The following is a 26,796-nucleotide window of genomic DNA, read 5'->3' as shown; positions in this document are numbered from 1 at the left end:
CAGAAATGCCCACACACAGTGTTCACACAGTCCCAAACACAGTGTTCACAAAAGCTCACACACAGTGGTCACACAGTCCCACACATACTGTTCAGACAGTCGCAAACACACTGTTCACACAGACCCACACACACTGTTCACACAGTCCCACACATAATGTTTTCACACAGTCCCACACACACTGCTCACACAGTCCTACACACACTGCTCACACAGTCCCACACATAATGTTTTCACACAGTCCCACACATACTGCTCACACAGTCCTACACACACTGCTCACACAGTCCTACACACACTGCTCACACAGTCCCACACATAATGTTTTCACACAGTCCCACACACACTGCTCACACAGTCCTACACACACTGCTCACACAGTCCCACACATAATGTTTTCACACAGTCCCACACACACTGCTCACACAGTCCTACACACACTGCTCACACAGTCCCACATACCGTGTTTGTTCAGTCGTACACACACAGTAATTCAGACAGTGCCACACATACTGTTCACGCAGTCCCACACACACAGTTCGCCCAGTCCCAAACATTGTGTTCACACAGCCCCACACACACTGTTCACAGTCCCACACACACTATTCACACCATCCCACACACAGTTTTGACAGTCCCACACACAGTGTTCACACAGTTCCACGCACACTGTTCACACAGACCCTGACACACACAGTGTTTACACAGTCCTACATACACTGTTCACACTGTCCCACACACACTGTTTACACAGTCTCACACACAGTGTTCACACAGTCCCACGCACACTGTTCACACAGTCCCACGCACAGTTCACCCTGTCCCTCACACACAGTGTTCACACAAATCCACACACTGTTCACACAGACCCTGACACACACCGTATTTATACTGTCCTACACACACTGTTTACACAGTCCCACACACAGTGTTCACACAGTCCCACACACACACAGTTCACATATTCCCACACTCACTTTTCACTTAGTCCTACACACACTGTTTACACAGTCCCACGAACACTGTTCACACATTCTGACACACGTAGTTCACACAGTCCCACATGCAATGTTCACACATTCACACACACAGTGTTCACACAGTCCCACACACACAGTGTTCACACAACCCCACACACACTGTTCACACAGTCCCACATGCACTGTTCACACAGTCCCAGACACAATGTTCACACGGTCCCACACATACACCGTGTTCACAGTGTGCCACACAGAATGTTCACACAGTCCCACACACTGTTCACACTGTCCCTCACACTGTTCACACTGTCCCACACACTGTGTTCACACAGTCCCACACACACTGCTCACACAGTCCTACACTCTGTGTTCACACATTCCCACGCACAGTGTTCACAACGTCCCACACACAGGTCACACAGTCCCACACACAATGTTCACACTGTCCCACACATACACCGTGTTCACACTGTGCCACACAGAATGTTCACACTGTCCCACACACAGTGTTCACATAGTACCACACACAATGTTCAGAAAGTCCCACATACACTGTTCACACAATCGAACACACCGTGTTCGCACAGTCCCACACACACCGTTCACAGAGTCCCACACATAATGTTTTCACACAGTCCCACACACACTGCTCACACAGTCCCACACACACCGTTCACAGAGTCCCACACACACTGCTCACACAGTCCTACACACACTGCTCACACAGTCCCACACGCCGTGTTTGTTCAGTCGTACACACACAGTAATTCAGACAGTGCCACACACACTGTTCACACAGTCCGACACTCACAGTATTCAGACAGTCCCATACATACTGTTCACACAGTCGCACACACAATGTTCACACAATTCCACACACAGTGTTCACACAGTCCCACGCACACTGTTCACACAGACCCTGACACACACATTGTTTACACAGTCCCACACACAGTGTTCACACTGTCTCTCACACACACTGTTCACACAGTCCCACACACAGTTCACACAGTCCCACACACAGTGTTCACACAAACCCACACACATTGTTCACACAGACCCTGACACACACACTGTTCACACTGTCCCACATACACTGTTCACACAGTCCCAAACACAGTGTTCACACAGTCTCACACACACTGTGCACACAGTCCCACACACACTTTGCACACAGTCCCACACACACACACTGTTCACAAAGTCCCACAGACAGTTCACACAGTCCCGCACACTGTTCACACAGTCCCACACACCTGTTCATGCAGTCCCACACACACTGCTCACACAATCCTACATGCAGTGTTCGTTCAGTCGTCCACACACGGTAGTCACACAGTCCCACACATACTGTTCATACAGTCCCACACAGAGTTTTCACACAGTCCCACACTCTGTGTTCACACATTCCCACGCACATTGTTCACAAAGTCCACACACAGGTCACACAGTCCCACACACACTGTGCACACACACCCAAAAACACTCTGTTCACACAGTCTCACATACACACACACTGTTCACATAGTTCCACACACACTGTTCTCGCAGCCCAACACGCACTGTTCACGCAGTCCCACACATATACAGTATTCACACAGTCGCACACACACTGTTCAGACAGTCCCACACATACTGTTCACACAGTCCCACACAGAATGTTTACACAGTCCCACACACATTGTTCACACAGTCCCTCACAAACTGTTCACACAGTCCCACACACACTGTTCGCACAGTCCCACACATACTGTTCACACAGTCCCTCACACAATATTCACACAGTCCCAAACACAGTGTTCACAGTCCCACACACAGTGTTCAGAAATGCCCACACACACTGTTCACACAGTCCCAAACACAGTGTTCACAAAGGCTCACACACAGTGTTCACACAGTCCCACACATACTGTTCAGACAGTCGCAAACACACTGTTCACACAGACCCACACACACTGTTCACACAGTCCCACACATACACTGTTCACACAGTCCCAAACACACTGTTCACACAGTCCCAAACACACTGTTCACACAGTGTAACACACACACTGTTCACACAGTCCCAAACACACTGTTCACACAGACCCACACACACAGTTCACACAGACCCACACACACAGTTCACACAGTGTCACACACACACATTGTTCACACAGTCCCACACACAGTGTTCACACAGTCACACGCACACAGTGCACACAATCCCACACATGGTGTTTACACAGTCCCACACACAGTGTTCACCGTCCCACACACACTGTTCACACAGTCCCACACACAGTGTTCACACAGTCGCTCACGCAGTGTTCACACAGACACGTACACAGTGTTCACACAGTCCGACACACAGTGTTCACACAGTCCCACACACACTGTTCACACAGTTCCAAACACACTGTTCACACAGTGTCACACACACACTATTCACACAGTCCCAAACACACTGTTCACACAGACCCACACACACAGTTCACACAGACCCACACACACTGTTCACACAGTGTCACACACACACATTGTTCACACAGTCCCACACACACTGTTTACACAGTACCACACACAATGTTCACACAGTCCCACACAAATTGTTCACACAGTCCCACACACACTGTTCACACAGTCCCAAACACAGTGTTCACACAGTCTCACACACACTGTGCACACAGTCCCACAAACGCCATTTTCACACAGTCCCACACAGTGTTCACACAGTCCCACACACAGTGTTCACACAGTCCCACACACTCATTCTGTTCACACAGTTCCACACACACTTTTGACACAGTCAAACACACTGTGTTCACACAGTCCCACACACAGTGTTCACACAGTCGCTCACGCAGTGTTCACACAGACACGTACACAGTGTTCACACAGTCCCGCACACAGTGTTCACACAGTCACATGCACACAGTGCACACAATCCCACACACGGTGTTTACACAGTCCCACACACAGTGTTCACCATCCCACACACACTGTTCACACAGTCCCACACACAGTGTTCACACAGTCGCTCACGCAGTGTTCACACAGACAAGTACACAGTGTTCACACAGTCCCACACGCAGTGTTCACACAGTCACACGCACACAGTGCACACAATCCCACACACGGTGTTTACACAGTCCCACACACAGTGTTCACCGTCCCACACACACTGTTCACACAGTCCCACACACGCAGTGTTGACGGTCCCACACACGCTGTTCACGAAGTCACACACACACACAGTGTTCACAGTCCCACATACACTGTTTACACAGTCCCATACACAGCATTCAAGACAGACCCACACACACTGTTCACACTGTCCCACACACACCGTTCACACAGTCCCATACACATTCACACAGTCCCACACACACGGTTGGCACATTCCCATACACAGTATTCACACAGTCTCACACACAGTGTTCACAAAATCCCACAGACACTGTTTACACAGTCTCACACACAGTGTTCACACAGTCCCACGCACACTGTTCACACAGTCCCACGCACAGTTCACCCTGTCCCTCACACACAGTGTTCACACAAATCCACACACTGTTCACACAGACCCTGACACACACCGTATTTATACAGTCCTACACACACTGTTTACACAGTCCCACACACAGTGTTCACACAGTCCTACACACACACAGTTCACACATTCCCACACTCACTTTTCACTTAGTCCTACACACACTGTTTACACAGTCCCACGAACACTGTTCACACATTCTGACACACGTAGTTCACACAGTCCCACATGCAATGTTCACACATTCACACACACAGTGTTCACACAGTCCCACACACACAGTGTTCACACAACCCCACACACAGTGTTCACACAGTCCCACACACAGTGTTCACATAGCCTCACAAGCACTGTTCACACAGTCCCACATGCACTGTTCACACAGTCCCACACACAATGTTCACACGGTCCCACACATACACCGTGTTCACAGTGTGCCACACAGAATATTCACACAGTCCCACACACTGTTCACACTGTCCCTCACACTGTTCACACTGTCCCACACACTGTGTTCACACAGTCCCACACACACTGCTCACACAGTCCTACACTCTGTGTTCACACATTCCCACGCACAGTGTTCACAACGTCCCACACACAGGTCACACAGTCCCACACACAATGTTCACACTGTCCCACACATACACCGTGTTCACACTGTGCCACACAGAATGTTCACACTGTCCCACACACAGTGTTCACATAGTACCACACACAATGTTCAGAAAGTCCCACATACACTGTTCACACAATCGAACACACCGTGTTCGCACAGTCCCACACACACCGTTCACAGAGTCCCATACATAATGTTTTCACACAGTCCCACACACACTGCTCACACAGTCCCACACACACTGTTCACAGAGTCCCACACACACTGCTCACACAGTCCTACACACACTGCTCACACAGTCCCACACGCCGTGTTTGTTCAGTCGTACACACACAGTAATTCAGACAGTGCCACACATACTGTTCACGCAGTCCCACACACAGAGTTCGTGCAGTCCCAAACACTGTGTTCACAGTCCCACACACACTGTTCACACAGTCCCATACACAGTTTTCACAGTGCCACACATACTGTTCGCACAGTCCCACACACACTGTTCACACAGTCCGACACTCAGTATTCAGACAGTCCCATACATACTGTTCACACAGTCGCACACACAATGCTCACACAATTCCACACACAGTGTTCACACAGTCCCACGCACACTGTTCACACAGACCCTGACACACACACTGTTCACACAAACCCACACACATTGTTCACACAGACCCTGACGCACACACTGTTCACACAGTCCCACATACACTGTTCACACAGTCCCAAACACAGTGTTCACACAGTCTCACACACACTGTGCACACAGTCCCACACACACTTTGCACACAGTCCCACACACACACACTGTTCACAAAGTCCCACAGACAGTTCACACAGTCCCACACACTGTTCACACAGTTCCACACACCTGTTCATGCAGTCCCACACACACTGCTCACACAATCCTACATGCAGTGTTCGTTCAGTCGTCCACACACAGTAGTCACACAGTCCCACACATACTGTTCATACAGTCCCACACAGAGTGTTCACACATTCCCACGCACATTGTTCACAAAGTCCACACACAGGTCACACAGTCCCACACACACTGTGCACACACACCCAAAAACACTCTGTTCACACAGTCTCACACACACACACTGTTCACATAGTTCCACACACACTGTTCTCGCAGCCCAACATGCACTGTTCACGCAGTCCCACACATATACAGTATTCACACAGTCGCACACACACTGTTCACACAGTCCCACACATACTGTTCACACAGTCCCACACAGAATGTTCACACAGTCCCACACACATTGTTCACACAGTCCCACACACATTGTTCACACAGTCCCTCACAAACTGTTCGCACAGTCCCACACATACTGTTCACACAGTCCCTCACACAATATTCACACAGTCCCAAACACAGTGTTCACAGTCCCACACACAGTGTTCAGAAATGCCCACACACACTGTTCACACAGTCCCAAACACAGTGTTCACAAAGGCTCACACACAGTCCCAAACACAGTGTTCACAAAGGCTCACACACAGTGTTCACACAGTCCCACACATACTGTTCAGACAGTCGCAAACACACTGTTCACACAGACCCACACACACTGTTCACACTGTCCCACACATACACTGTTCACACAGTCCCAAACACACTGTTCACACAGTCCCAAACACACTGTTCACACAGTGTAACACACACACTGTTCACACAGTCCCAAACACACTGTTCACACAGACCCACACACACAGTTCACACAGACCCACACACACAGTTCACACAGTGTCACACACACACATTGTTCACACAGTCCCACACACACTGTTCACACTGTCCCACACACAATGTTCACACAGTCCCACACACACTGTTCACACAGTCCCACACACACTGTTCGCACAGTCCCACACACACTGTTCACACAATCACACACACAGTGTTCACACAGTCCCACACATACTGTTCACACAGTCCCTCACACAATGTTCACACAGTCCCAAACACAGTGTTCACAGTCCCACACACAGTGTTCACAAAGGCCCACACACAGTGTTCACACAGTCCCACACATACTGTTCAGACAGTCCCAAACACACTGTTCACACAGACCCACACACACTGTTCACACAGTCCCACACACACACTGTTCACACAGTGTCACACACACACTGTTCACACAGTCCCAAACACACTGTTCACACAGACCCACACACACAGTTCACACAGTTCCAAACACAGCGGTCACACAGTCTCTCACACACTGTGCACACAGTCCCTCACAAGCCATTTTCACACAATCCCAAACACAATGTTCACAGTCCCACACACACTGTTTACACAGTCCCACACACATTGTTCACACAGTCCCACACAAACTGTTCACACAGTCCCACACACACTGTTCACACATTCCCACACACATTGTTCACACAGTCCCGCACAAACTGTTCACACAGTCCCACACACAATGTTCACAGTCCCACACACACTGTTCACACAGTCCCACACATACTGTTCACACAGTCCCACACACACTGTTCACACAGTCCCACACACAGTGTTCACACTGTCCCACACACACTGTTCACACAGTCCCACACACAGTGTTCACACAGTCCCACAGATACTGTTCACACAGTCCCTCACACAATGTTCACACAGTCCCAAACACAGTGTTCACAGTCCCACACACAGTGTTCAGAAAGGCCCACACACAGTGTTCACACAGTCCCACACAGAATGTTTACACAGTCCCACACACATTGTTCACACAGTCCCTCACAAACTGTTTGCACAGTCCCACACATACTGTTCACACAGTCCCTCACACAATATTCACACAGTCCCAAACACAGTGTTCACAGTCCCACACACAGTGTTCAGAAATGCCCACACACACTGTTCACACAGTCCCAAACACAGTGTTCACAAAGGCTCACACACAGTGTTCACACAGTCCCACACATACTGTTCAGACAGTCGCAAACACACTGTTCACACAGACCCACACACACTGTTCACACAGTCCCACACATACACTGTTCACACAGTCCCACACACACTGTTCACACAGTCCCACACACACACTGTTCACACAGTGTCACACACACACTGTTCACACAGTCCCAAACACACTGTTCACACAGACCCACACACACAGTTCACACAGTTCCAAACACAGCGGTCACACAGTCTCTCACACACTGTGCACACAGTCCCTCACAAGCCATTTTCACACAATCCCAAACACAATGTTCACAGTCCCACACACACTGTTTACACAGTCCCACACACATTGTTCACACAGTCCCACACAAACTGTTCACACAGTCCCACACACACTGTTCACACATTCCCACACACATTGTTCACACAGTCCCGCACAAACTGTTCACACAGTCCCACACACAATGTTCACAGTCCCACACACACTGTTCACACAGTCCCACACATACTGTTCACACAGTCCCACACACACTGTTCACACAGTCCCACACACAGTGTTCACACTGTCCCACACACACTGTTCACACAGTCCCTCACAAACTGTTTGCACAGTCCCACACATACTGTTCACACAGTCCCTCACACAATATTCACACAGTCCCAAACACAGTGTTCACAGTCCCACACACAGTGTTCAGAAATGCCCACACACACTGTTCACACAGTCCCAAACACAGTGTTCACAAAGGCTCACACACAGTGTTCACACAGTCCCACACATACTGTTCAGACAGTCGCAAACACACTGTTCACACAGACCCACACACACTGTTCACACAGTCCCACACATACACTGTTCACACAGTCCCAAACACACTGTTCACACAGTCCCAAACACACTGTTCACACAGTGTAACACACACACTGTTCACACAGTCCCAAACACACTGTTCACACAGACCCACACACACAGTTCACACAGACCCACACACACAGTTCACACAGTGTCACACACACACATTGTTCACACAGTCCCACACACACTGTTCACACTGTCCCACACACAATGTTCACACAGTCCCACACCACTGTTCACACAGTCCCACACACACTGTTCACACAGTCCCACACACAGTGTTCACACTGTCCCACACACACTGTTCACACAGTCCCACACACAGTGTTCACACAGTCCCACAGATACTGTTCACACAGTCCCTCACACAATGTTCACACAGTCCCAAACACAGTGTTCACAGTCCCACACACAGTGTTCAGAAAGGCCCACACACAGTGTTCACACAGTCCCACACAGAATGTTTACACAGTCCCACACACATTGTTCACACAGTCCCTCATAAACTGTTCGCACAGTCCCACACATACTGTTCACACAGTCCCTCACACAATATTCACACAGTCCCAAACACATTGTTCACAGTCCCACACACAGTGTTCAGAAAGGCCCACACACAGTGTTCACACAGTCCCACACAGAATGTTCAGACAGTCCCAAACACACTGTTCACACAGACCCACACACACTGTTCACACAGTCCCACACACACACTGTTCACACAGTGTCACACACACACTGTTCACACAGTCCCAAACACACTGTTCACACAGACCCACACACACAGTTCACACAGTTCCAAACACAGCGGTCACACAGTCTCTCACACACTGTGCACACAGTCCCACACACGCCATTTTCACACAATCCCAAACACAATGTTCACAGTCCCACACACACTGTTTACACAGTCCCACACACATTGTTCACACAGTCCCGCACAAACTGTTCACACAGTCCCACACACACTGTTCACACATTCCCACACACATTGTTCACACAGTCCCGCACAAACTGTTCACACAGTCCCACACACAATGTTCACAGTCCCACACACACTGTTCACACAGTCCCACACATACTGTTCACACAGTCCCACACACACTGTTCACACAGTCCCACACACAGTGTTCACACTGTCCCACACACACTGTTCACACAGTCCCACACACAGTGTTCACACAGTCCCACAGATACTGTTCACACAGTCCCTCACACAATGTTCACACAGTCCCAAACACAGTGTTCACAGTCCCACACACAGTGTTCAGAAAGGCCCACACACAGTGTTCACACAGTCCCACACAGAATGTTTACACAGTCCCACACACATTGTTCACACAGTCCCTCACAAACTGTTTGCACAGTCCCACACATACTGTTCACACAGTCCCTCACACAATATTCACACAGTCCCAAACACAGTGTTCACAGTCCCACACACAGTGTTCAGAAATGCCCACACACACTGTTCACACAGTCCCAAACACAGTGTTCACAAAGGCTCACACACAGTGTTCACACAGTCCCACACATACTGTTCAGACAGTCGCAAACACACTGTTCACACAGACCCACACACACTGTTCACACAGTCCCACACATACACTGTTCACACAGTCCCACACACACTGTTCACACAGTCCCACACACACACAGTTCACACAGTGTCACACACACACTGTTCACACAGTCCCAAACACACTGTTCACACAGACCCACACACACAGTTCACACAGTTCCAAACACAGCGGTCACACAGTCTCTCACACACTGTGCACACAGTCCCTCACAAGCCATTTTCACACAATCCCAAACACAATGTTCACAGTCCCACACACACTGTTTACACAGTCCCACACACATTGTTCACACAGTCCCACACAAACTGTTCACACAGTCCCACACACACTGTTCACACATTCCCACACACATTGTTCACACAGTCCCGCACAAACTGTTCACACAGTCCCACACACAATGTTCACAGTCCCACACACACTGTTCACACAGTCCCACACATACTGTTCACACAGTCCCACACACACTGTTCACACAGTCCCACACACAGTGTTCACACTGTCCCACACACACTGTTCACACAGTCCCTCACAAACTGTTTGCACAGTCCCACACATACTGTTCACACAGTCCCTCACACAATATTCACACAGTCCCAAACACACTGTTCACAGTCCCACACACAGTGTTCAGAAATGCCCACACACACTGTTCACACAGTCCCAAACACAGTGTTCACAAAGGCTCACACACAGTGTTCACACAGTCCCACACATACTGTTCAGACAGTCGCAAACACACTGTTCACACAGACCCACACACACTGTTCACACAGTCCCACACATACACTGTTCACACAGTCCCAAACACACTGTTCACACAGTCCCAAACACACTGTTCACACAGTGTAACACACACACTGTTCACACAGTCCCAAACACACTGTTCACACAGACCCACACACACAGTTCACACAGACCCACACACACAGTTCACACAGTGTCACACACACACATTGTTCACACAGTCCCACACACACTGTTCACACTGTCCCACACACAATGTTCACACAGTCCCACACCACTGTTCACACAGTCCCACACACACTGTTCACACAGTCCCACACACAGTGTTCACACTGTCCCACACACACTGTTCACACAGTCCCACACACAGTGTTCACACAGTCCCACAGATACTGTTCACACAGTCCCTCACACAATGTTCACACAGTCCCAAACACAGTGTTCACAGTCCCACACACAGTGTTCAGAAAGGCCCACACACAGTGTTCACACAGTCCCACACAGAATGTTTACACAGTCCCACACACATTGTTCACACAGTCCCTCATAAACTGTTCGCACAGTCCCACACATACTGTTCACACAGTCCCTCACACAATATTCACACAGTCCCAAACACATTGTTCACAGTCCCACACACAGTGTTCAGAAAGGCCCACACACAGTGTTCACACAGTCCCACACAGAATGTTCAGACAGTCCCAAACACACTGTTCACACAGACCCACACACACTGTTCACACAGTCCCACACACACACTGTTCACACAGTGTCACACACACACTGTTCACACAGTCCCAAACACACTGTTCACACAGACCCACACACACAGTTCACACAGTTCCAAACACAGCGGTCACACAGTCTCTCACACACTGTGCACACAGTCCCACACACGCCATTTTCACACAATCCCAAACACAATGTTCACAGTCCCACACACACTGTTTACACAGTCCCACACACATTGTTCACACAGTCCCGCACAAACTGTTCACACAGTCCCACACACACTGTTCACACATTCCCACACACATTGTTCACACAGTCCCGCACAAACTGTTCACACAGTCCCACACACAATGTTCACAGTCCCACACACACTGTTCACACAGTCCCACACATACTGTTCACACAGTCCCACACACACTGTTCACACAGTCCCACACACAGTGTTCACACTGTCCCACACACACTGTTCACACAGTCCCACACACAGTGTTCACACAGTCCCACAGATACTGTTCACACAGTCCCTCACACAATGTTCACACAGTCCCAAACACAGTGTTCACAGTCCCACACACAGTGTTCAGAAAGGCCCACACACAGTGTTCACACAGTCCCACACAGAATGTTTACACAGTCCCACACACACTGTTCACACAGTCCCACACACAGTGTTCACACTGTCCCACACACACTGTTCACACAGTCCCACACACAGTGTTCACACAGTCCCACAGATACTGTTCACACAGTCCCTCACACAATGTTCACACAGTCCCAAACACAGTGTTCACAGTCCCACACACAGTGTTCAGAAAGGCCCACACACAGTGTTCACACAGTCCCACACAGAATGTTTACACAGTCCCACACACATTGTTCACACAGTCCCTCACAAACTGTTCGCACAGTCCCACACATACTGTTCACACAGTCCCTCACACAATATTCACACAGTCCCAAACACAGTGTTCACAGTTCCACACACAGTGTTCAGAAATGCCCACACATACTGTTCACACAGTCCCAAACACAGTGTTCACAAAGGCTCACACACAGTGTTCACACAGTCCCACACATACTGTTCAGACAGTCGCAAACACACTGTTCACACAGACCCACACACACTGTTCACACAGTCCCAAACACACTGTTCACACAGACCCACACACACAGTTCACACAGACCCACACACACAGTTCACACAGTGTCACACACACACATTGTTCACACAGTCCCACACACACTGTTCACACTGTCCCACACACAATGTTCACACAGTCCCACACACACTGTTCACACAGTCCCACACACACTGTTCGCACAGTCCCACACACACTGTTCACACAATCACACACACAGTGTTCACACAGTCCCACACATACTGTTCACACAGTCCCTCACAAACTGTTCGCACAGTCCCACACATACTGTTCACACAGTCCCTCACACAATATTCACACAGTCCCAAACACAGTGTTCACAGTTCCACACACAGTGTTCAGAAATGCCCACACATACTGTTCACACAGTCCCAAACACAGTGTTCACAAAGGCTCACACACAGTGTTCACACAGTCCCACACATACTGTTCAGACAGTCGCAAACACACTGTTCACACAGACCCACACACACTGTTCACACAGTCCCAAACACACTGTTCACACAGACCCACACACACAGTTCACATAGACCCACACACACAGTTCACACAGTGTCACACACACACATTGTTCACACAGTCCCACACACACTGTTCACACTGTCCCACACACAATGTTCACACAGTCCCACACACACTGTTCACACAGTCCCACACACACTGTTCGCACAGTCCCACACACACTGTTCACACAATCACACACACAGTGTTCACACAGTCCCACACATACTGTTCACACAGTCCCTCACACAATGTTCACACAGTCCCAAACACAGTGTTCACAGTCCCACACACAGTGTTCACAATGGCCCACACATACTGTTCAGACAGTCCCAAACACACTGTTCACACAGACCCACACACACTGTTCACACAGTCCCACACACACACTGTTCACACAGTGTCACACACACACTGTTCACACAGTCCCAAACACACTGTTCACACAGACCCACACACAGAGTTCACACAGTCCCACACACACACTGTTCACACAGTCCCACACACACAGTTCATACAGTTCCAAACACAGCGGTCACACAGTCTCTCACACACTGTGCACACAGTCCCACACACGCCATTTTCACACAATCCCAAACACAATGTTCACAGTCCCACACACACTGTTTACACAGTCCCACACACATTGTTCACACAGTCCCGCACAAACTGTTCACACAGTCCCACACACACTGTTCACACATTCCCACACACATTGTTCACACAGTCCCGCACAAACTGTTCACACAGTCCCACACACAATGTTCACAGTCCCACACACACTGTTCACACAGTCCCACACATACTGTTCACACAGTCCCACACACACTGTTCACACAGTCCCACACACAGTGTTCACACTGTCCCACACACACTGTTCACACAGTCCCACACACAGTGTTCACACAGTCCCACAGATACTGTTCACACAGTCCCTCACACAATGTTCACACAGTCCCAAACACAGTGTTCACAGTCCCACACACAGTGTTCAGAAAGGCCCACACACAGTGTTCACACAGTCCCAAACACAGAGTTCACAAAGGCACACGCAAGGTGTGCACACAGGCCCACACACAATGTTCACACATTCCCACACACATTGTTCACACAGTCCCGCACAAACTGTTCACACAGTCCCAAACACAGTGTTCACACAGTCTCTCACACACTGTGCACACAGTCCCTCACATGCCATTTTCACACAGTCCCAAACACAATGTTCACAGTCCCACACACACTGTTTACACAGTCCCACACACACACTGTTCACACAGTCCCAAACACACTGTTCACACAGTCCCAAACACACTGTTCACACAGTGTCACACACACACTGTTCACACAGTCCCAAACACACTGTTCACCAGACCCATACACACAGTTCACACAGACCCACACACACAGTTCACACAGTGTCACACACACACATTGTTCACACAGTCCCACACACACTGTTCACACTGTCCCACACACAATGTTCACACAGCCCCACACAAATTGTTCACACAGTCCCACACACACTGTTCACACAGTCCCAAACACAGTGTTCACACAGTCTCACACACACTGTGCACACAGTCCCACAAACGCCATTTTCACACAGTCCCAAACACAATGTTCACAGTCCCACACACATTGTTCACACAGTCCCACACACACTGTTCACACAGTCCCAAACACAGTGTTCACACAGTCCCACACACACTGTTCACACAGTCCCACACATACTGTTCAGACAGTCACAAACACAATGTTCACACAGACCCACACACGCTGTTCACACAGTCCCACAGACTGTGTTCACAGAGTCACGCACACACTGTTCACACAGTTCCACACACTGTTCACGCAGTCCCGCGCATGCTGTTCACACAGTCCCACACACAGTGTTCACACAGTCCCACACACACTGTTCACACAGTCCCGCACACTCACACTGTTCACACAGTTCCACACACACTTTTGACACAGTCAAACACACTGTGTTCACACAGTCCCACACACAGTGTTCACACAGTCGCTCACGCAGTGTTCACACAGACACGTACACAGTGTTCACACAGTCCCACACACAGTGTTCACACATTCACACGCACAAAGTGCACACAATCCCACACATGGTGTTTACACAGTCCCACACACAGTGTTCACCGTCCCACACACACTGTTCACACAGTCCCACACACAGTGTTCACACAGTCGCTCACGCAGTGTTCACACAGACACGTACACAGTGTTCACACAGTCCCACACACAGTGTTCACACAGTCCCACACACACTGTTCACACAGTCCCAAACACACTGTTCACACAGTGTCACACACACTATTCACACAGTCCCAAACACACTGTTCACACAGACCCACACACACAGTTCACACAGACCCACACACACAGTTCACACAGTGTCACACACACACATTGTTCACACAGTCACACACACACTGTTCACACTGTCCCACACACAATGTTTACACAGTCCCATACAAATTGTTCACACAGTCCCACACACACTGTTCACACAGTCCCAAACACAGTGTTCACACAGTCTCACACACACTGTGCACACAGTCCCACAGACGCCATTTTCACACAGTCCCAAACACAATGTTCACAGTCCCACACACACTGTTTACACAGTCCCACACACATTGTTCACACAGTCCCGCACAAACTGTTCACACAGTCCAACACAGTCCCACACACACTGTTGGCAAAGTCCCACACACACTGTTCACACAGTCCCACACACACTGTTCACACAGTCCCACACACAGTGTTCACACAGTCCCACACACTCACACTGTTCACACAGTTCCACACACACTTTTGACACAGTCAAACACACTGTGTTCACACAGTCCCACACACAGTGTTCACACAGTCCCACACATACTGTTCAGACAGTCACAAACACACTGTTCACACAGACCCGCACACACTGTTCACACAGTTCCACACACTGTTCACGCAGTCCCGCGCATACTGTTCAAACAGTCCCACACAGTGTTCACACAGTTCCACACACACTTTTGACACAGTCAAACACACTGTGTTCACACAGTCGCTCACGCAGTGTTCACACAGACACGTACACAGTGTTCACACAGTCCCACACACAGTGTTCACACAGTCACATGCACACAGTGCACACAATCCCACACTCGGTGTTTACACAGTCCCACACACAGTGTTCACCGTCCCACACACACTGTTCACACAGTCCCACACACAGTGTTCACACAGTCGCTCACGCAGTGTTCACACAGACAAGTACACAGTGTTCACACAGTCCCACACGCAGTGTTCACACAGTCATATGCACACAGTGCACACAATCCCACACACGGTGTTTACACAGTCCCACACACAGTGTTCACCGTCCCACACACACTGATCACACAGTCCCACACACACAGTGTTGACGGTCCCACACACGCTGTTCACATAGTCACACACACACACATTATCCACAGTCCCACATACACTGTTTACACAGTCCCATACACAGCATTCAAGAGAGACCCACACACACTGTTCACACTGTCCCACACACACCGTTCACACAGTCCCATACACATTCACACAGTCCCTCACACACGGTTGGCACATTCCCATACACAGTATTCACACAGTCTCACACACAGTGTTCACAAAATCCCACAGACACTGTTCACACAGTCCCACACACAGTGTTCACACAGTCCTACACACACTGTGCACACAATCCTACACCCACACACACTGTTCACACAGTTCCACGCACTGTTCACGCAGTCCCGCGCATACTGTTCACACAGTCCCACACAGTGTTCACACAGTCCCACACACACTGTTCACACAGTCCCGCACACTCACACTGTTCACACAGTTCCACACACACTTTTGACACAGTCAAACACACTGTGTTCACACAGTCCCACACACAGTGTTCACACAGTCCCACACATACTGTTCACACAGTCACAAACACACTGTTCACACAGACCCGCACACACTGTTCACACAGTTCCACACACAGTGTTCACACAGTCGCTCACGCAGTGTTCACACAGTCCCAAACACACTGTTCACACAATGTCACACACACACTATTCACACAGTCCCAAACACACTGTTCACACAGACCCACACACACAGTTCACACAGACCCACACACACAGTTCACACAGTGTCACACACACACATTGTTCACACAGTCCCACACACACTGTTCACACTGTCCCACACACAATGTTCACACAGTCCCACACAAATTGTTCACACAGTCCCAAACACACTGTTCACACAGTCCCACACACACTGTTCACACTGTCCCGCACACACTTTTCACACAGTCCCAAACACAATGTTCACACAGTCCCAAACACACTGTTCACACAGTGTCACACACACACTGTTCACACAGTCCCAAACACACTGTTCACCAGACCCACACACACAGTTCACACAGACCCACACACACAGTTCACACAGTGTCACACACACACATTGTTCACACAGTCCCACACACACTGTTCACACTGTCCCACACACAATGTTCACACAGTCCCACACAAATTGTTCACACAGTCCCACACACACTGTTCACACAGTCCCAAACACAGTGTTCACACAGTCTCACACACACTGTGCACACAGTCCCACAAACGCCATTTTCACACAGTCCCAAACACAATGTTCACAGTCCCACACACACTGTTTACACAGTCTCACACACATTGTTCACACAGTCCCGCACAAACTGTTCACACAGTCCCACACAGTCCCACACACACTGTTCGCAAAGTCCCACACACACTGTTGACACAGTCCCATCCACACTGTTCACACAGTCCCACACACAGTGTTCACACAGTCCCACACACTCACACTGTTCACACAGTTCCACACACACTTTTGACACAGTCAAACACACTGTGTTCACACAGTCCCACACACAGTGTTCACACTGTCCCACACATACTGTTCAGACAGTCACAAACACACTGTTCACACAGACCCGCACACACTGTTCACACAGTTCCACACACTGTTCACGCAGTCCCGCGCATACTGTTCACACAGTCCCACACAGTGTTCACACAGTCCCACACACACTGTTCACACAGTCCCGCACACTCACACTGTTCACACAGTTCCACACACACTTTTGACACAGTCAAACACACTGTGTTCACACAGTCGCTCACGCAGTGTTCACACAGACACGTACACAGTGTTCACACAGTCCCACACACAGTGTTCACACAGTCCCACACACAGTGTTCACACAGTCGCTCACGCAATGTTCACACAGACAAGTACACAGTGTTCACACAGTCCCACACGCAGTGTTCACACAGTCACACGCACACAGTGCACACAATCCCACACACGGTGTTTACACAGTCCCACACACAGTGTTCACCATCCCACACACACTGTTCACACAGTCCCACACACACAGTGTTGACGGTCCCACACACGCTGTTCACAAAGTCACACACACACACATTGTCCACAGTCCCACATACACTGTTTACACAGTCCCATACACAGCATTCAAGACAGACCCACACACACTGTTCACACTGTCCCACACACACCGTTCACACAGTCCCATACACATTCACACAGTCCCTCACACACGGTTGGCACATTCCCATACACAGTATTCACACAGTCTCACACACAGTGTTCACAAAATCCCACAGACACTGTTCACACAGTCCCACACACAGTGTTCATACAGTCCTACACACACTGTGCACAAAATCCTACACCCACACACACTGTTCACACAGTTCCACACACTGTTCACGCAGTCCCGCGCATACTGTTCACACAGTCCCACACAGTGTTCACACAGTCCCACACACACTGTTCACACAGTCCCGCACACTCACACTGTTCACACAGTTCCACACACACTTTTGACACAGTCAAACACACTGTGTTCACACAGTCCCACACATACTGTTCAGACAGTCACAAACACACTGTTCACACAGACCCGCACACACTGTTCACACAGTTCCATACACTGTTCACGCAGTCCCGCGCATACTGTTCACACAGTCCCACACAGTGTTCACACAGTCCCACACACACTGTTCACACAGTCCCGCACACTCACACTGTTCACACAGTTCCACACACACTTTTGACACAGTCAAACACACTGTGTTCACACAGTCCCACACACAGTGTTTACACAGTCGCTCACGCAGTGTTCACACAGACACGTACACAGTGTTCACACAGTCCCACACACAGTGTTCACACAGTCACACGCACACAGTGCACACACTCCCACACACGGTGTTTACACAGTCCCACACACAGTGTTCACCGTCCCACACACACTGTTCACACAGTCCCACACACACTGTTCACACAGTCCCAAACACACTGTTCACACAGTGTCACACACACACTATTCACACAGTCCCAAACACACTGTTCACACAGATCCACACACACAGTTCACACAGACCCACAAAAACAGTTCACACAGTGTCACACACACACATTGTTCACACAGTCCCACACACACTGTTCACACTGTCCCACACACAATGTTCACACAGTCCCACACAAATTGTTCACGCAGTCCCGCGCATACTGTTCACACAGTCCCACACAGTGTTCACACAGTCCCACACACACTGTTCACACAGTCCCGCACACTCACACTGTTCACACAGTTCCACACACACTTTTGACACAGTCAAACACACTGTGTTCACACAGTCCCACATACAGTGTTCACACAGCCCCACACATACTGTTCAGACAGTCACAAACACACTATTCACACAGACCCGCACACACTGTTCACACAGTTCCACACACTGTTCACGCAGTCCCGCGCATACTGTTCACACAGTCCCACACAGTGTTCACACAGTCCCACACACACTGTTCACACAGTTCCGCACACTCACACTGTTCACACAGTTCCACACACACTTTTGACACAGTCAAACACACTGTGTTCACACAGTCCCACACACAGTGTTCACACAGTCGCTCACGCCGTGTTCACACAGACACGTACACAGTGTTCACACAGTCCCACACACAGTGTTCACACAGTCACATGCACACAGTGCACACAATCCCACACACGGTGTTTACACAGTCCCACACACAGTGTTCACCGTCCCACACACACTGTTCACACAGTCCCACACACAGTGTTCACACAGTCCCACACGCAGTGTTCACACAGTCACACGCACACAGTGCACACAATCCCACACACGGTGTTTACACAGTCCCACACACAGTGTTGACGGTCCCACACACGCTGTTCACAAAGTCACACACACACACAGTGTTCACAGTCCCACATACACTGTTTACACAGTCCTATACACAGCATTCAAGACAGACCCACACACACTGTTCACACTGTCCCACACACACCGTTCACACAGACCCATACACATTCACACAGTCCCACACACACGGTTGGCACATTCCCATGCACAGTATTCACACAGTCCCACACACAGTGTTCACACAGTCCTACACACACTGTGCACACAATCCTACACCCACACACACTGTTCACACAGTCCCACACACACAGTGTTCACGGTCACACACAGACTGTTCACAAAGTCACACACATATAGTATTCACAGTCCCACACACACTGTTTACACAGTCCCATACACAGTGTTCAACACAGACCCACACACTGTGTTCACAGAGTCACGCACACACTGTTCACACAGTCTCACACACACTGTTCAAACAGTCCCACACACATGGTTCACACAGTCCCACACACATTGTTCACACAGTCCCACACACAGTGTTCACACAGTCCCGCACACAGTGTTCACACAGTCCCGCACGGACTGTTCACATAGTGCCACATGCACTTTTCACACAGTCCCACACACTCTGTTCACACTGTCGCACACACAATGTTCACACAGTCCTACACACAATGTTCACACAGTTCCACACACACTGTTCACACAGTAACAGTGACACTGTTAACACAATCCCACACACACTGTTCACACAGTCCCACACACACTTTTGACACAGTCAAAAACACTTTGTTCACACAGTCCCACACACAGTGTTCACACAGTCGCTCACACAGTATTCACACAGATACGTACACAGTGTTCACACAGTCACACACACACTGCGCACACAATCCCACACACGGTGTTTACACAGTCCCACACACAGTGTTCACCGTCCCACACGCACTGTTCACACAGTCCCACACACACAGTGTTGGCGGTCCCACACACACTGTTCACAAAGTCACACAAACACAGTGTTCACAGTCCCACATACATTGTTTACACAGTCCCATACACAGCATTCAAGACAGACCCACACACACTGTTCATACAGTCACACACATACAGTGTTCACAGTCCCACACACACTGTTTACACAGTCCCACACACACTATTCAACTGAGACCCAAACACAGTGTTCACACAGTCCCACACTCACTTTTCAAACAGTCCCAGACACATTGTTCACACTGTCCCACACACACAGTGTTCACAAGGTCGCACAAAAAGTGTTCACCCAGTCCCATACACCGTGTTCACACAGTCCCACGCACACTGTTCACATTGTCCCACACACACATCCACTTTTCACAAAATCCCAAACACACTGTTCCCACAGTCTCACACAAACTGTCCACACACTCCCATACACACTGTTCACAAAGTCCCATACACAGTGTTCACATAGTCGCACACACACCGTTCACATAATCACATACAATATTCACAAAATCCCACACACACTCTGCACAGAGTCCCAAACACACACTGTTCATACAGTCCCACACACAGTGTTCACACAGTCCCACACACAGTGTTCACACAGTCACACACACATTGTTCACATAATACCACATACACTGTTGACACACTGCCACACACACTGTTCACAAATCCCCACACACAGTGTTCACACAATCCCACACTCAGTGTGCATACTGTCCCACACACACTGTTTACACAGTCCCACACACAGTGTTCACACAATCCCACACACACTGTTCACACAATCCCACTCACACTATTCACACAGACCCACACACACTGTTCACACAGTCCCACACACACACTGTTCACACAGTGTCAAACACACACTGTTCACACAGTCCCAAACACACTGTTCACACAGACCCACACACACAGTTCACACAGTTCCAAACACAGCGGTCACACAGTCTCTCACACACTGTGCACACAGTCCCACACACGCCATTTTCACACAATCCCAAACACAATGTTCACAGTCCCACACACACTGTTTACACAGTCCCACACACATTGTTCACACAGTCCCGCACAAACTGTTCACACAGTCCCACACACACTGTTCACACATTCCCACACACATTGTTCACACAGTCCCGCACAAACTGTTCACACAGTCCCACACACAATGTTCACAGTCCCACACACACTGTTCACACAGTCCCACACATACTGTTCACACAGTCCCACACACACTGTTCACACAGTCCCACACACAGTGTTCACACTGTCCCACACACACTGTTCACACAGTCCCTCACACAATGTTCACACAGTCCCAAACACAGTGTTCACAGTCCCACACACAGTGTTCAGAAAGGCCCACACACAGTGTTCACACAGTCCCAAACACAGTGTTCACAAAGGCACACGCAAGGTGTGCACACAGGCCCACACACAATGTTCACACATTCCCACACACATTGTTCACACAGTCCCGCACAAACTGTTCACACAGTCCCAAACACAGTGTTCACACAGTCTCTCACACACTGTGCACACAGTCCCTCACACGCCATTTTCACACAGTCCCAAACACAATGTTCACAGTCCCACACACACTGTTTACACAGTCCCACACACACACTGTTCACACAGTCCCACACATACTGTTCAGACAGTCGCAAACACACTGTTCACACAGACCCACACACACTGTTCACACAGTCCCAAACACACTGTTCACCAGACCCATACACACAGTTCACACAGACCCACTCACACAGTGTCACACACACACATTGTTCACACAGTCCCACACACACTGTTCACACTGTCCCACACACAATGTTCACACAGTCCCACACAAATTGTTCACACAGTCCCACACACACTGTTCACACAGTCCCAAACACAGTGTTCACACAGTCTCACACACACTGTGCACACAGTCTCACAAACGTCATTTTCACACAGTCCCAAACACAATGTTCACAGTCCCACACACACTGTTTACACAGTCCCACACACATTGTTCACACAGTCCCGCACAAACTGTTCACACAGTCCCACACACACTGTTCACACAGTCCCACACACACTGTTCGCAAAGTCCCACACACACTGTTCACACAGTCCCACACACACTGTTCACACAGCCCCACACACAGTGTTCACACAGTCCCACACATACTGTTCACACAGTCCCTCACACAATGGTCACACAGTCCCAAACACAGTGTACACAGCCCCACACACAGTGTTCACACAGTCCCACACATACTGTTCACACAGTCCCTCACACAATGGTCACACAGTCCCAAACACAGTGTTCACAGTCCCACACACAGTGTTCACAAAGGCCTACACACAGTGTTCACACAGTCCCACACATACTGTTCAGACAGTCACAAACACACTGTTCACACAGACCCACACACGCTGTTCACACAGTCCCACAGACTGTGTTCACAGAGTCACGCACACACTGTTCACACAGTTCCACACACTGTTCACGCAGTCCCGCGCATGCTGTTCACACAGTCCCACACACAGTGTTCACACAGTCCCACACACACTGTTCACACAGTCCCGCACACTCACACTGTTCACACAGTTCCACACACACTTTTGACACAGTCAAATACACTGTGTTCACACAGTCCCACACACAGTGTTCACACAGTCGCTCACGCAGTGTTCACACAGACACGTACACAGTGTTCACACAGTCCCACACACAGTGTTCACACAGTCCCACACACACTGTTCACACAGTCCCAAACACACTGTTCACACAGTGTCACACACACACTATTCACACAGTCCCAAACACACTGTTCACACAGATCCACACACACAGTTCACACAGACCCACACACACAGTTCACACAGTGTCACACACACACATTGTTCACACAGTCCCACACACACTGTTCACACTGTCCCACACACAATGTTCACACAGTCCCACACAAATTGTTCACACAGTCCCACACACACTGTTCACACAGTCCCAAACACAGTGTTCACACAGTCTCACACACACTGTGCACACAGTCCCACAAACGCCATTTTCACACAGTCCCAAACACAATGTTCACAGTCCCACACAAATTGTTCACACAGTCCCACACACACTGTTCACACAGTCCCAAACACAGTGTTCACACAGTCTCACACACACTGTGCACACAGTCCCACAAACGCCATTTTCACACAGTCCCAAACACAATGTTCACAGTCCCACACACACTGTTTACACAGTCCCACACACATTGTTCACACAGTCCCGCACAAACTGTTCACACAGTCCCACACAGTCCCACACACACTGTTCGCAAAGTCCCACACACACTGTTCACACAGTCCCACACACACTGTTCACACAGTCCCAAACACAGTGTTCACACAGTCTCACACACACTGTGCACACAGTCCCACAAACGCCATTTTCACACAGTCCCAAACACAATGTTCACAGTCCCACACACACTGTTTACACAGTCCCACACACATTGTTCACACAGTCCCGCACAAACTGTTCACACAGTCCCACACAGTCCCACACACACTGTTCGCAAAGTCCCACACACACTGTTCACACAGTCCCACACACACTGTTCACACAGTCCCACACACAGTGTTCACACAGTCCCACACACTCACACTGTTCACACAGTTCCACACACACTTTTGACACAGTCAAACACACTGTGTTCACACAGTCCCACACACAGTGTTCACACAGTCCCACACATACTGTTCAGAAAGTCACAAACACACTGTTCACACAGACCCGCACACACTGTTCACACAATTCCACACACTGTTCACGCAGTCCCGCGCATACTGTTCACACAGTCCCACACAGTGTTCACACAGTCCCACACACACTGTTCACACAGTCCCGCACACTCACACTGTTCACACAGTTCCACACACACTTTTGACACAGTCAAACACACTGTGTTCACACAGTCGCTCACGCAGTGTTCACACAGACACGTACACAGTGTTCACACAGTCCCACACACAGTGTTCACACAGTCACATGCACACAGTGCACACAATCCCAAACACGGTGTTTACACAGTCCCACACACAGTGTTCACCGTCCCACACACACTGTTCACACAGTCCCACACACAGTGTTCACACAGTCGCTCACGCAGTGTTCACACAGACAAGTACACAGTGTTCACACAGTCCCACACGCAGTGTTCACACAATCACATGCACACAGTGCACACAATCCCACACACGGTGTTTACACAGTCCCACACACAGTGTTCACCGTCCCACACACACTGTTCACACAGTCCCACACACACAGTGTTGACGGTTCCACACACGCTGTTCACATAGTCACACACACACACATTGTCCACAGTCCCACATACACTGTTTACACAGTCCCATACACAGCATTCAAGACAGACCCACACACACTGTTCACAGTGTCCCACACACACTGTTCACACAGTCCCATACACATTCACACAGTCCCTCACACACGGTTGGCACATTCCCATACACAGTATTCACACAGTCTCACACACAGTGTTCACAAAATCCCACAGACACTGTTCACACAGTCCCACACACAGTGTTCACACAGTCCTACACACACTGTGCACACAATCCTACACCCACACACACTGTTCACACAGTTCCACACACTGTTCACGCAGTCCCGCGCATACTGTTCACACAGTCCCACACAGTGTTCACACAGTCCCACACACACTGTTCACACAGTCCCGCACACTCACACTGTTCACACAGTTCCACACACACTTTTGACACAGTCAAACACACTGTGTTCACACAGTCCCACACACAGTGTTCACACAGTCCCACACATACTGATCAGACAGTCACAAACACACTGTTCACACAGACCCGCACACACTGTTCACACAGTTC

Source organism: Pristiophorus japonicus, chromosome 11, assembly GCF_044704955.1.
Source record: "Pristiophorus japonicus isolate sPriJap1 chromosome 11, sPriJap1.hap1, whole genome shotgun sequence".
Lineage (NCBI taxonomy): Eukaryota > Metazoa > Chordata > Chondrichthyes > Pristiophoridae > Pristiophorus > Pristiophorus japonicus.
The sequence above is the reverse complement of the archived record's forward strand: the minus strand, read 5'-3'. Positions refer to the sequence as shown.